Genomic DNA, 6,085 nt, shown 5'->3' with positions numbered 1-6,085 from the left:
AGTCTGAGTGAGTGAGAAGGACTTTGCTCCCTGTTAACTGAAACTCTGTCAGATGCAGGTCATAGTTTGGTACCCCACAGATAGCCCTTATCATGACTCCAATTCCATTACATTGGGTCATTGGACGTCCCCTGCAGCCTTGTGAGTGAAATGTCCCGACACAAATATGCCTCTCACACGACAGTTCTGGAAACATTTGCAACTTTACTTTTCATATGAACGAGAAAGATTATTTCTTGCTGGTATGAAAGTTAAGATACAAAGGTTTCCAAAACCGTATCATTGATGTTTCTAAACGTTAAAACACAGCTTTGGGAAAGAAGTTCACATGGAGCCAGCTGGTCCATACCTTCAGCTGAGAACCGAAAGGGAGGCTGGCTGTGCCGCTCCACAGTGTGCTTGTGGTGCTCCCCCATGTTAGATTTCAGGATGCATTCTTGGAATAACTGGATCTGTAAGCTGTAGTGAGACATTCTTTCAGGTCAAACTTTCTAATTCCTTGAGGACTTTAACTTTTCCCTCAGAGGCCTGTCCTGCACACATAGACTCTGACCAGCATATTAGCAGAGTAAAGAAACTTCACAAATCAGGAAGTGAACAAAAAGCAGAGTAGGGGAGTGTCCTATAGGTCAGTGGTTCTCAAACCTCTCCTCAGGGACCCTCAGACATTTCAACGGCTTGATGATTAGTTGCCAAGTTGAATCAGGTGTGCTAGCTTTGGAATAGATCAAATACAAGGAACAGCTGGGATCCCGGAGGAGAGTTTTGAGAACCACTGCTATAGGCTAACCCTTTTCTGACATACTTAAATAACCCTGAGGGTTGCTACTAGCCTACATAACTCTATTTCATCTACCTATGGGAAGAAGCTGAAACTCATAAACATAATGAACTCATCTCACCATCCACCATTTTACCTTCAGCTTGTTTTGACAGAATCCTCTTGAAGGGGTGGACATGTAAGATAAAGTCTAGACCAGAATACTGACAGCAAGGAATAACAACGTATTTATAAATGTTTCTTTTCACACAGAAACCATCAACAAAACACCAAATTATGGAATTTCTTGTGGAAGAATGGTGTCGCATTCCTTCAATAGAGTTCTAAACACTTGTAGAATCTATGTCACGGTGCATTAAAGCTGTTCTGGCTTGTGGTGGCCCAACACCCTATTAATACATTTTATGATAGTGTTTCTTTTATTTTGTCAGTTACCTGCATGGTTAGTGTGAATATTTCTGAAGTACATGTCACCTGTGTGGTCTTGAAGGGCTAGAACATGCATTCAAACTGGGTGAAGATGGCGCGGCGTGCCCTGGGCTGGTGATACTGTACTGGTAGGCGGTGACAGGACCCCACAGTACCCTCTTGAACAGGGGGTAGTCAGTGAAGAACAGCCAGGCCAGGCTGGGCCCGACCCCCACCTCCCCGTATTGTCATCCATGTAGGACACAAAGTCCACCTGCAGCGGCACCAGCTTGGATATGATGTAGCTGTGGACAGGACAGATTAACAGAGCAACAGAGCTTGGCTAGAACAAATTGATGCCCGGCCCCCCATGGCCATCAGTCTCCCAGTCTGACCAAGCGGGACTGCATGTCTGCCTGGGTCATGATGGCTCCCAGGGCATGGATGAAGCCCACCATGGCCAGGGTGGTGGGAACACATGCTTGTACAGCCCCACCCGGTGGCCAGACTTATGCATTAAGTTGGGAGGCAGGAATTGAAAGCCGTAGTTGCGCCTGTAGTGAACACAATCACATCCACCTAGCAAACACACAACTGGACCTTCATAAAAATAGTGAAACACAAAAAAGTATCCTTTTTAACAAAACTATACAAAATAAATTCACGTCACCAAATAACTGATTAAAACACACTGTTTTGCAATGAAGGGCTATAGTAGCCTCAACAGCACTCTGTAGGGTAGCACCAGGGTGTAGTTGGAGGACATTTATTTTCCATCTTATTCTGGGTACATTGACTTCAACACAAAACCTAGGAGGATCATGGTTCTCACCCCCTTCCATAGACTTACACAGTAATTATGACGACTACTGGAAGATGTCCTCCAACCTATCAAAGCTCTTGCAGCATGAACTGACATGTTGTGAATCCAATCAAAGGATCAGAGAATGAATCTAGTACTGAAAGGATAAGCTACAGCTAACTAGCACTGCAGTGCATAAAATGTGTTGAGTAGGTGACTCAATGAAAGAGAAAGGCAATAGGTGAAAGTTTTTTAACACATTTCTTAAATTAAGGTGAAGCAGCAGATAGAGACATTTTGTAGTATTTTTTAAAATTTACTTTCACCTACGCTAGCTAATGCAGTTAATTTAGCCTATTCAACAACCTGACTCAAACAGAGAGGAAGGACATTTATGTTAGCTAGCTGGCTAACATAAATGTATACAACAGTCTTTGCTTTCGGTTTTATTAATTTATTGCCAACGGGACCTGCTGATGTAACTGCTAAACTGCTTGCTGTACACTGTACTGCATGACTCTACACCATGGATTGGATTGTGGGTTTACTAAAGTGTTACTATAGTAGCTATGTTGACTATGATGTTAGCTAATATGACAACAATATAGGCTGTGTGTATCGGTTCTGGTATGATGTTTGTTTGTTTTTGCCTGGTCACAGACAGCTGTTGTGTTGTGCACTGAAGTCCACAAGCGAAGGGAAAATGTGAGAGGAGGGGAGCGCGTAGATGCTGTTTGTATGGCGACTATGAAAGTGAACTGTGTGTGCGGGTGATCAGGGGTGTATTCATTCCACCAATTCTGTTGCAAAAAGTTTCTTAAACGGAAGCAAATGGATAGAAACGGGGATGGACCTAACTGAATTTGTCCAATAGAAACTAGTTTTAGTTCAACTAAACTCTAGATCAGCTAGATACAGGCAAGTGTGTGCATGTTTCACTGTCTGTCAACTTGATTACTCCAATTTGTCTCTAGACCTACACTAAACTTGAATTTGTAGGCTAGGTTCTAACAACCTCATGATGGGTATAGGGCAAATTTGAGTAAGGTTTAGCCTACTACATCAATCAATGTTACATTAAGCTGAGTGAATGGAATATGAATCACAGTCTGATTTCGAGGCAACCTAAGGCTGTACAATTTGTTGTTTTGCAAACCAACGCTGTAAGAGCTAAGAAATGCTGTATGCATTTTCTGTTATGGTTATTGATTCAATAATCATTTAGTTGTTCATCGAACAAAATAGTTGGCTACATTTGCCTGTACATCACATTGCCTGCGTATATACAGCATTGATTCCTACCTAGTCTGAACTACCTACCAGAAAGACAATGAATATCCAGCATGGCCAGTCAAGTAAAAAATTGCTCATCTACATGACATATTGGTGGGCCATCAAATCATGACTCATTCGATGGTTAAATTAGCATGATATGTTACACCACCACATCCTATAATTTGGAAAGTATTCTGACTCCTTGACTTTTTCCAAATGTTACAGCCTCATTATAAAATTGATTAAATTGATTAAATTATTTGATCCTTTATCCTTTACTCAATACTTTGTTGAAGCACCTTCTGGCAGCGATTACAGCCTTGAGTCTTCTTGGGTATGATGCTACAAGCTTGGCACACCTTTATTGGGGAGTTTCTCACATTCTTCTCTGCAGATCCTCTTAAGCTTTGTCAGGTTGGATGGGGAGTGTCGCTGCACAGCTATTTTCAGGGTCTCTGCAGAGATGTTTGATTGGGTTCAAGTCCACTCCTGCATTGTCTTCGCTGTGTAATTAGGATCGTTGTCCTGTTGGAAGGTGAATCTTTGCCCCAGTCTGAGGTCCTGATCGCTCTGGAGCAGGTTTTCATCAAGGATCTCTCTGGACTTTTCTCCATTAATCTTTCCCTCGATCCTGACTAGTCTCCATGTCCCTGCCGCTGAAAAACATCCCCACAGCATGATGCTGCCACCACCATGCTTCACTGTAGAGATGGTGCCAGGTTTCCTCCAGATGTGAAGTTTGGCATTCAGGCCAAAGAGTTCAATCTGGTTTCTTATGGTCAGAGTGTTTAGGCAAACTCCAAGCGGGCTGTCATGTGCATTTACCGAGGAGTGGCATCCGTCCGGCCACCCTACCATAAAGGCCATAAACGCCTGTTTGTTGGAGTGCTGCAGAGATGGTTGTCCTTCTGGAAGGTTCTCCCATCTCCACAGAGGACCTCTGGAGCTCTGTCAGTGAACATTGGGTTCTTGGTCACCTCCCTGACCAAGGCCCTTCTCCCCTGATTGTTCAGTTTGGTTGGGCGGCCAGCTCTCGGAGGAGTCTTTGTGGTTCCAAACTTCTTCCATTTAAGAATGATGGAGAACACTGTGTTCTTGGAGACCTTCAATGCTGTAGAAATATTTTGGTACCATTCCCCAGAGCTGTGCCTCAATACAATCTTGTCTCTGTGCTCTACGGGCAACTCCTTCGACCTTGTGGCTTGGTTTTTGCTCTGACTTGCACTCTCAACTGTGGGACCTTATATAGACAGGTGTTTTCCTTTCCAAATCATGTCCAATCAATTGAATTTACCACAGGTGGACTCCAATCAAGTTGTAGAAACATTTCAAGGATGATCTATGGAAACAGGAGGCACCTGAGCTCAATTTCTGAATACATAAAACATTTGTGTTTTATTTTTTATACTTTTCTAAAAACCTATTTTCACTTTGTCATTTTGGATTATTGTGTGTAGATTAATGAGGAAAACATTTAATTTAATCCACTTTAGAATAATGTTGTAACGTAACAAAATGTGGAAAAAGTGAAGGTCTGAAAACTTTCCGAATGCACTGTATGTAAAAGGACACTGTTGTGACCAACACTAACTTATTTGATGGTACTGACTCTACATTTAGCTGTAGTCAACTCAGTGCCAACAACTCCCCACAGACTCGTCCCTCCTTTCTCACAACCAACCAAGCAAGAGGAACAGTATCTCCAGGAACATCAGTGCAAAGGGCTTGGTAAGAAACATGTGCATACACTGTCAGGGCCCGGTAACGAACCCGGGTCTCCGGAGTGAGAAACAGTCACTTAACCAACTGAACCACGAATAGTTGGCAGAACCCAGAAGATGAGGCAGACACAGCAGTACTTGATTGGAGTATTTAATAAAGTAAAAAAGGAAAGTCCTTCAGGCAAACATATAACTCCACAACGTCAAAAGTAATTCCACGAGAACAAAGGTAATCCTCCAAGACAAAAAGGTAAATCCACAGGGTGGTAGGTATAGCATGAAAAAACCTCAAAGGATACTCAAAAATGTATCAACAAGAACAAAAACAGAATTCCACAAGAGAGTCCAACGGGAGCCACAAAAGTTCACAGCATACTAGGGCTGGGTGCTAACATACAAACACAGAGCAAAGAACTGAGGAAAACTAAGGGTTTAAATACAATCAGGGGGGCTTGGTAACAAGGCACAGGTGCAAATAATAACAGGGAACAAGGGAGAACAAAAAGGGTCAAAAAGCACAATGGGGGCATCTAGTGACCAAAGACTGGAACAACCCTGGCCAAATCCTGACAGAAATCAGAATCCCTAGGAACGGCTCCTGACGTTCCTACCAGCTTTCTCAGGGTGGAGGGCCCTGAACTGACGAATGAGGTCAGGGTCCAGTATGTCTTTAGCAGGAACCCATGAGCGCTCCCCGGGACCGTAGCCTTCCCAGTCCACCAGATACTGGCAGGACCGCTGCACCTGGCGGGAATCCAGTATCCGATGGACGGTATAAGCCGGTTGGCCTCCGATGACACGGGGCGGAGGTCTGTCTGCCGGGACAAGGGGAGAAAAAAAACAGGTTTTAATAAGGAAATGTGAAACGTGGGATTAATCTTAAGAGATCTGGGTAAGTGTAGGCGATATGAAACTGGGTTAACTCTCCTGGCAACCTTAAAGGGACCGATGTATCTTTGGGACAGCTTGCGAGACTCCACCCGTAGTGGTAAGTCTCTTGTGGAGAGCCAGACTCTCTGGCCGGGGTGCAGGGTAGGCCCGGGACGGCGACGTCTGTTGGCTTGTTGTTGGTACCTCTGTGAGGAACGCAGAAGATTA

The sequence above is a fragment of the Oncorhynchus tshawytscha genome, linkage group LG05 (assembly GCF_018296145.1).
Source record: "Oncorhynchus tshawytscha isolate Ot180627B linkage group LG05, Otsh_v2.0, whole genome shotgun sequence".
Classification (NCBI taxonomy): Eukaryota; Metazoa; Chordata; class Actinopteri; order Salmoniformes; family Salmonidae; genus Oncorhynchus; species Oncorhynchus tshawytscha.
Note: the sequence above shows the minus strand (reverse complement) of the source record.